Raw genomic sequence first — 8,598 nt, 5'->3', positions numbered from 1 at the left:
ATAGACCATAATATGTCCCTAGTAAGCCTCTAGTTGACTAGCTCGTTGATCAACAGATAGTCATGATTTCCTGGCTATGGACATTGGATGTCATTGATAACGGGATCACATCATTAGGAGAATGATGTGATGGACAAGACCCAATCCTAAGCATAGCACAAAGATCGTGTAGTTCGTTTGCTAGAGCTTTTCCAATGTCAAGTATCTTTTCCTTTGACCATGAGATCGTGTAACTCCCGGATACCGTAGGAGTGCTTTGGGTGTATCAAACGTCACAACGTAACTGGGTGACTATAAAGGTGCATTACAGGTATTTCCGAAAGTGTCTGTTGGGTTGACACGGATCAAGACTGGGATTTGTCACTCCGGATAACGGAGAGGTATTACTAGGCCCACTCGGTAATACATCATCATTATGAGCTCAAGGTGACCAAGTGGTTGATCACGGGATCATGCATTACGGTACGAGTAAAGTGACTTGCCGGTAACGAGATTGAACAAGGTATTGGGATACCGACGATCGAGTCTCGGGCAAGTAACATACCGATTGACAAAGGGAATTGTATACGGGGTTGATTAATCCTCGACATCGTGGTTCATCCGATGAGATCATCGTGGAGCATGTGGGAGCCATCATGGGTATCCAGATCCCGCTGTTGGTTATTGACCGGAGAGTCGTCTCGGTCATGTCTGCTTGTCTCCCGAACCCGTAGGGTCTACACACTTAAGGTTCGGTGACGCTAGGGTTATGAAGATATGTATATGCAGTAATCCGAATGTTGTTCGGAGTCCCGGATAAGATCCCTGGACGTCACGAGGAGTTCCGGAATGGTCCGGAGATAAAGAATTATATATAGGAAGTGTTGTTTCGGCCATCGGATCAAGTTTCGGGGTTATCGGTATTGTACCGGGACCACCGGAGGGGTCCCGGGGGCCCACCGGGTGGGGCCACCTGTCCCGGGGGGCCACATGGGCTGTAGGGGGTCCCCCCCCCTTGGCACCCCTATATATAGTGGGGGAGAGGAGGGACTTCATACCTCAGCCCTGCGCCTCCCTCTCTCCCCGTTACGTCTCTCTCTCGTAGTATAGGCGAAGCCCTGCTACTGTGACGCCCTGCATCCACCACCACGCCGTCGTGCTGCTGGATCTTCATCAACCTCTCCTTCCCCCTTGCTGGATCAAGAAAGGAGGAGACGTCTCCCGTCCCGTACGTGTGTTGAACGCGGAGGCCGTCCGTTCGGTGCTAATGATCATCGGTGATTTGGATCACGTCGTGTTCGACTACATCATCCCCGTTCTTTGAACGCTTCCGCTCGCGATCTACAAGGTACGTAGATGCATCCAATCACTCGTTGCTAGATGAACTCCTAGATGGATCTTGGTGAAACCGTAGGAATAATTTTTGTTTTCTGCAACGTTCCCCAACAGTGGCATCATGAGCTAGGTCTATGCGTAGTTCTTTTGCGCGAGTAGAACACAATTTGTTGTGGGCGTAGATGTTGTCAACTTTCTTGCCGCTACTAGTCTTATCTTGCTTCAGCGGTATTGTGGGATGAAGCGGCCCGGACCAACCTTACACGTACGCTTACGTGAGACCGGTTCCACCGACTAACATGCACTAGTTGCATAAGGTGGCTGGCGGGTGTCTGTCTCTCCCACTTTAGTTGGAGCGGATTCGATGAAAAGGGTCCTTATGAAGGGTAAATAGAAGTTGACAAATCACGTTGTGGCTTTACGTAGGTAAGAAACGTTCTTGCTAGAACCCTAATTCAGCCACGTAAAACTTGCAACAACAATTAGAGGACGTCTAACTTGTTTTTGCAGCAAGTGGTTTGTGATATGATATGGCCAAAGTTGTGATTGAATGATGAATGACTATATGTGATGTATGAGATGTTTCATGCTATTGTAATAGGAATCACGACTTGCATGTCGATGAGTATGACAACCGGCAGGAGCCATAGGAGTTGTCTTTATTTTTTTGTATGACCTGCGTGTCATTGAGAAACGCCATGTAAATTACTTTACTTTATTGCTAAACGCGTTAGCCATAGTAGTAGAAGTAATAGTTGGCGAGCAACTTCATGGAGACAGCGATGATGGAGATCATGGTGTCAAGCCGGTGACAAGATGATCATGGAGCCCCAAGATGGAGATCAAAGGAGCTATGTGATATTGGCCATATCATGTCACGTTTATTATTTGATTGCATGTGATGTTTATCATGTTTTTGCATCTTGTTTACTTAGAACGACGGTAGTAAATAAGATGATCCCTCATAATAATTTCAAGAAGTGTTCCCCCTAACTGTGCACCGTTGCGACAGTTCGCTGTTTCAAAACACCACGTGATGATCGGGTGTTTTATTCAGACGTTCACATACAACGGGTGTAAGACAGATTTACACGTGCAAACACTTAGGTTGACTTGACGAGCCTAGCATGTACAGACATGGCCTCGGAACACAGAAGACCGAAAGGTCGAGCATGAGTCGTATAGAAGATACGATCAACATGAAGATGTTCACCGATGTTGACTAGTCCGTCTCACGTGATGATCGGACACGGCCTAGTTAACTCGGATCATGTTATACTTAGATTATAGGAGGGATGTCTATCTAAGTGGGAGTTCATTGAATAATTTGATTAGATGAACTTAATTATCATGAACTTAGTCTAAAATCTTTACAATATGTCTTATAGATCAAATGGCCAACGTAGTCCTCAACTTCAACACGTTCCTAGAGAAAACCAAGCTGAAAGACGATGGCAGCAACTACACGGACTGGGTTCGGAACCTGAGGATCATCCTCATAGCTGCCAAGAAGATATGTCCTACAAGCCGCTGGGTGAAAGCACCTGTTCCCTGCAGACAGATTATGAAAACGCTTGGCAGGCACGTACCGATGACTACTCCCTCGTTCAGTGCGGCATGCTTTACAGCTTAGAGCCGGGGCCTCCAAAAGCGTTTTGAGAGACACGGAGCATATGAGATGTCGAGAAGAGCTGAAAATGGTTTTTCCAAGCCTCATGCCCGGGTCCGAAGATATGGAAGTCTCCGACAAAGTTCTTCGCTGTAAGATGGAGGAAAACAGTGTGAGTGAGCACATACTCACTATGTCTGGGTTACATAACCGCTTGACTCAGCTGGGAGTTAATCTTCCGGGGATGACGGTCATTGAACAGAATCCTCCAGTCGCTCCACTAAGCTACAAGAGCTTTGTGATGAACTTCAATATGCAGGGGAGGAAAAGACCATTCCTGAAGTATTTGCAATGCTGAAATCAAGCAGAGGTAGAAGTCAAAAAGGAACATTCAAGTGTTGATGGTAATAAAACCACTAAAGTTCAGAAAGGGCAAGGGAATAAGAAGAACTTCAAGAAGAGGCAAAGGGGAGTTGGCCGCGCCCGGCAAGCAAGCTGCCGGGAAAGAAACAAGAATGGACCCAAGCCCGAGACTGAGTGTTTATTGCGCAAGAGGAAGTGGTCCACTGGAAGCGGAATTGCCCCAATACTTAGCAGACAGAAGGCGGCAATAACAAAAGGTATATGTGATAATACATGTATTGATGTGTACCTTACTAGTGTCCGTAGTAGCTCCTGGGTATTTGATACCGGTGCAGTTGCTCACATTTGTAACTCAAAGCAGGGGCTGCGGAATAAGCGGAAACTGGCAAAGGACGAGGTGACGATGCGCGTCGGGAATGGTTCCAAGGTCAATGTGATCGCCGTCGCACGCTACCTCTATTTACCTTCGGGATTAGTTTTAAACCTTAATAATTGTTATTTAGTGCCAGCTTTGAGCATGAACATTGTATCGGGATCTCGTTTAATTCGAGATGGCTACTCATTTAAATCCGAGAATAATGGTTGTTCTATTTATATGAGAGATATGTTTTATGGTCATGCTCCTATGGTGAATGGTTTATTCTTAATGAATCTCGAGCGTAATGCTACACATATTCATAGTGTGAGTACCAAAAGATGTAAGGTTGATAATGATAGTCCCACATACTTGTGGCACTGCCGCCTTGGTCACATAGGTGTCAAACGCATGAAGAAGCTCCATGCAGATGGACTTTTAGAATTCTCCTGATTATGAATCATTTGACACGTGCGAACCATGCCTCATGGGTAAAATGACCAAGACTCCGTTCTCAGGAACAATGGAGCGAGCAACCAACTTATTGGAAATCATACATACTGATGTGTGCGGTCCAATGAGTGTTGAGGCTCGCGGTGGATATCGTTATGTTCTCACCCTCACTGATGACTTGAGTAGATATGGGTATATCTACTTAATGAAACACAAGTCTGAAACCTTTGAAAAGTTCAAGGAATTTCAGAGTGAGGTTGAGAATCAACGTGTCAGGAAAATCAAGTTTCTACGATCAGATCGTGGAGGAGAATAGTTGAGTCAGGAATTTGGGACACACTTAAGAAAATGTGGAATAGTTTCACAACTCACGCCGCCTGGAAACCTCAGCGTAATGGTGTGTCCGAACGTCGTAATCGCACTCTATTAGATATGGTGCGATCTATGATGTCTCTTACCGATTTACCGCTATCTTTTTGGGGCTATGCTTTAGAGACTGCCGCATTCACTTTAAATAGGGCTCCGTCGAAATCCGTTGAGACGACACCGTATGAATTATGGTTTGGAAGAAACCTAAGCTGTCGTTTCTAAAAGTTTGGGGATGCGATGCTTATGTCAAGAAACTTCAACCTGAAAAGCTCGAACCCAAGTCGGAAAGAAATGCGTCTTCATAGGATACCCAAAGAAACTATTGGGTATACCTTCTACCTCAGATCCGAAGGCAAGATCTTTGTTGCCAAGAATGGATCCTTTCTAGAGAAAGAGTTTCTCTCGAAAGAAGTAAGTGGGAGGAAAGTAGAACTTGATGAAGTATTACCTCTTGAACGGAAAATGGCGCAACTCAAGAAAATGTTCCTGAGGTGCCAGCACCGACTAGAGAGGAAGTTAATGATAATGATCAAGATACTTCTGATCAAGCTCCTACTGAAATTCGAAGGTCCACAAGGACACGTTCCGCACCAGAGTGGTACGGCAACCCTGTCTTGGAAATCATGTTGTTAGACAACGGTGAACCTTCGAACTATGAAGAAGCGATGGCGGGCCCGGATTCCGACAAATGGCTAGAAGCCATGAAATCCGAGATAGGATCCATGTATGAAAACGAAGTATGGACTTTGACTGACTTGCCCGTTGAGCGGCGAGCCATAGAAAATAAATGGATCTTTAAGAAGAAGACGACGCAGATGGTAATGTGACCATCTATAAAGCGACCATCTATAAAGCTCGGCTTGTCGCTAAGGGTTATCGACAAGTTCAAGGGGTTGACTACGATGAGAATTTCTCACCGGTAGCGAAGCTAAAGTCCGTCCAAATCATGTTAGCAATTGCCGCATTCTATGATTATGAAATATGGCAAATGGACGTCAAAACGGCATTCCTTAATGGTTTCCTTAAGGAAGAATTGTATAAGATGCAGCCGGAAGGTTTTGTCGATCCTAAGAATGCTGACAAGGTGTGCAAGCTCCAACGCTTGATTTATGGGCTGGTGCAAGCATCTCGGAGTTGGAACATTCGCTTTGATGAGATGATCAAAGCGTTTGGGCTTACGCAGACTTATGGAGAAGCCTGCGTTTACAAGAAAGTGAGTGGGAGCTCTGTAGCATTTCTCATATTATATGTAGATGACATACTTTTGATGGGAAATGATATAGAACTCTTGGACAGCATTAAGGCCTACTTGAATAAAAGTTTTTCAATGAAGGACCTTGGAGAAGCTGCTTATATATTAGGCATCAAGATCTACAGAGATAGATCAAGACGCCTCATAGGTCTTTCACAAAGCACATACCTTGATAAGATATTGAAGAAGTTCAATATGGATCAGTCTAAGAAGGGGTTCTTGCCTGTGTTGCAAGGTGTGAAATTGAGCTCAGCTCAATGTCCGACCACGGCAGAAGATATAGAAGAGATGAGTGTCATCCCCTATGCCTCAGCCATAGGTTCTATTATGTATGCCATGCTGTGTACCAGACCTGATGTAAACCTTGCCGTAAGTTTGGTAGGTAGGTACCAAAGTAATCCCGGCAAGGAACACTGGACAGCGGTCAAGAATACCCTGAAGTACCTGAAAAGGACTAAGGAAATGTTTCTCGTCTATGGAGGTGACGAAGAGCTCGTCGTAAAAGGTTACGTCGACGCTAGCTTCGACACAGATCTGGATGACTCAAAGTCACAAACCGGATACGTGTATATTTTGAATGGTGGGGCAGTAAGCTGGTGCAGTTGCAAGCAGAGCGTCGTGGTGGGATCTACATGTGAAGCGGAGTACATGGCAGCCTCGGAGGCAGCACATGAAGCAATTTGGGTGAAGGATTTCATCACCGACCTAGGAGTCATACCCAATGCGTCGGGGCCAATCAAACTCTTCTGTGACAACACTGGAGCTATTGCACTTGCAAAGGAGCCCAGGTTTCACAAGAAGACCAGGCACATCAAGCGTCGCTTCAACTCCATTCGTGAAAATGTTCAAAATGGAGACATAGATATTTGTAAAGTACATACGGACCTGAATGTAGCAGATCCATTGACTAAACCTCTCCCTAGAGCAAAACATGATCAACACCAGAATTCCATGGGTGTTAGATTCATCACAATGTAACTAGATTATTGACTCTAGTGCAAGTGGGAGACTGTTGGAAATATGCCCTAGAGGCAATAATAAAAGCATTATTATTATATTTCCTTGTTCATGATAATTGTCTTTATTCATGCTATAATTGTGTTATCCGGAAATCGTAATACATGTGTGAATAATAGACACCAACATGTCCCTAGTAAGCCTCTAGTTGACTAGCTCGTTGATCAACAGATAGTCATGGTTTCCAAACTATGGACATTGGATGTCATTGATAACGAGATCACATCATTAGGAGAATGATGTGATGGACAAGACCCAATCCTAAACATAGCATAAGATCGTATAGTTCGTTTGCTAGGGTTTTTCCAATGTCAAGTATCTTTTCCTTAGACCATGAGATCGTGTAACTCCCGGATACCGTAGGAGTGCTTTGGGTGTGCCAAACGTCACAATGTAACTGGGTGACTATAAAGGTATACTACGGGTATCTCCGAAAGTGTCTGTTGGGTTGACACGAATCAAGACTGGGATTTGTCACTCCGTATGACGGAGAGGTATCACTGGGCCCACTCGGTAATGCATCATCATAATGAGCTCAAAGTGACCAAGTGTCTGGTCACGGGATCATGCATTACGGTACGAGTAAAGTGACTTGCCGGTAACGAGATTGAACGAGGTATTGGGATACCGACAATCGAATCTCGGGCAAGTAACATACCGATTGACGAAGGGAATTGTATGCGGGGTTGCTTGAATCCTCGACATCGTGGTTCATCCGATGAGATCATCGAGGAGCATGTGGGAGCCAACATGGGTATCCAGATCCCTCTGTTGGTTATTAGCCGGAGAGTCGTCTCGGTCATGTCTACATGTCTCCCGAACCCGTAGGGTCTACACACTTAAGGTTCGGTGACGCTAGGGTTGTAGGGATATGTATATGCAGTAACCCGAATGTTGTTCGGAGTCCCGGATGAGATCCCGGACGTTACGAGGAGTTACGGAATGGTCCGGAGGTAAAGAATTATATATAGGAAGTGCTATTTCGGGCATCGGGACAAGTTTCGGGGTCACCGGTATTGTACCAGGACCACAGGAAGGGTCCCGGGGGTCCATCGGGTGGGGCCACCTGCCCCGGGGGGCCACATGGGCTGTAGGGGTGTGCGCCTTGGCCTATATGGGCCAAGGGCACCAGCCCCAAGAGGCCCATGCGCCAAGAGATAAGGAAAGGAAGAGTCCTAAAGGGGGAAGGCACCTCCTAGGTGCCTTGGGGAGGATGGACTCCTCCCTGGCCGCACCCTTCCTTGGAGGAAGGGCCAAGGCTGCCCCCCCCCTCTCCCTTGTCCCTATATATAGTGGGGAAAGGAGGGCCTCTCAGAACACGCCTTTGGTGCCTCCCTCTCCCTCTCCAACACATCCTCCTCCTCCATAGTGCTTAGCGAAGCCCTGCCAGAGTACTGCAGCTCCATCACCACCACGCCGTCGTGCTGCTGCTGGAGCCATCTCCCTCAACCTCTCCTTCCCCTTGCTGGATCAAGAAGAAGGAGACGTTACGCTGACCGTACGTGTGTTGAACGCGGAGGTGTCGTCCGTTCGGCGCTAGGATCTCCGGTGATTTGGATCATGTCGAGTACGCCTTCCTCATCCCCGTTCTTTGAACGCTTCCGCGCGTGATCTACAAAGGTATGTAGATGCAATCCAACCACTCGTTGCTAGATGAACTCATAGATGGATCTTGGTGAAACCGTAGGAAAATTTTTGTTTTCTGCAACGTTCCCCAACAAAAATGTCTATGCATAGGAAGTATGTTAGACTTAGATGTGTTTGTCACCTGTTTTATGATGCTCTCTTTGTGCTCCAATTCTTGTCTTTCATGTGAGCATCATTAAAATTATCAATGCCTAGCTTTAAGGATTTAAAGAAAAGTGC

This window comes from Triticum urartu, chromosome 1, assembly GCF_003073215.2.
Source record: "Triticum urartu cultivar G1812 chromosome 1, Tu2.1, whole genome shotgun sequence".
In the NCBI taxonomy this organism is placed as follows: domain Eukaryota; kingdom Viridiplantae; phylum Streptophyta; class Magnoliopsida; order Poales; family Poaceae; genus Triticum; species Triticum urartu.
Note: the sequence above shows the minus strand (reverse complement) of the source record.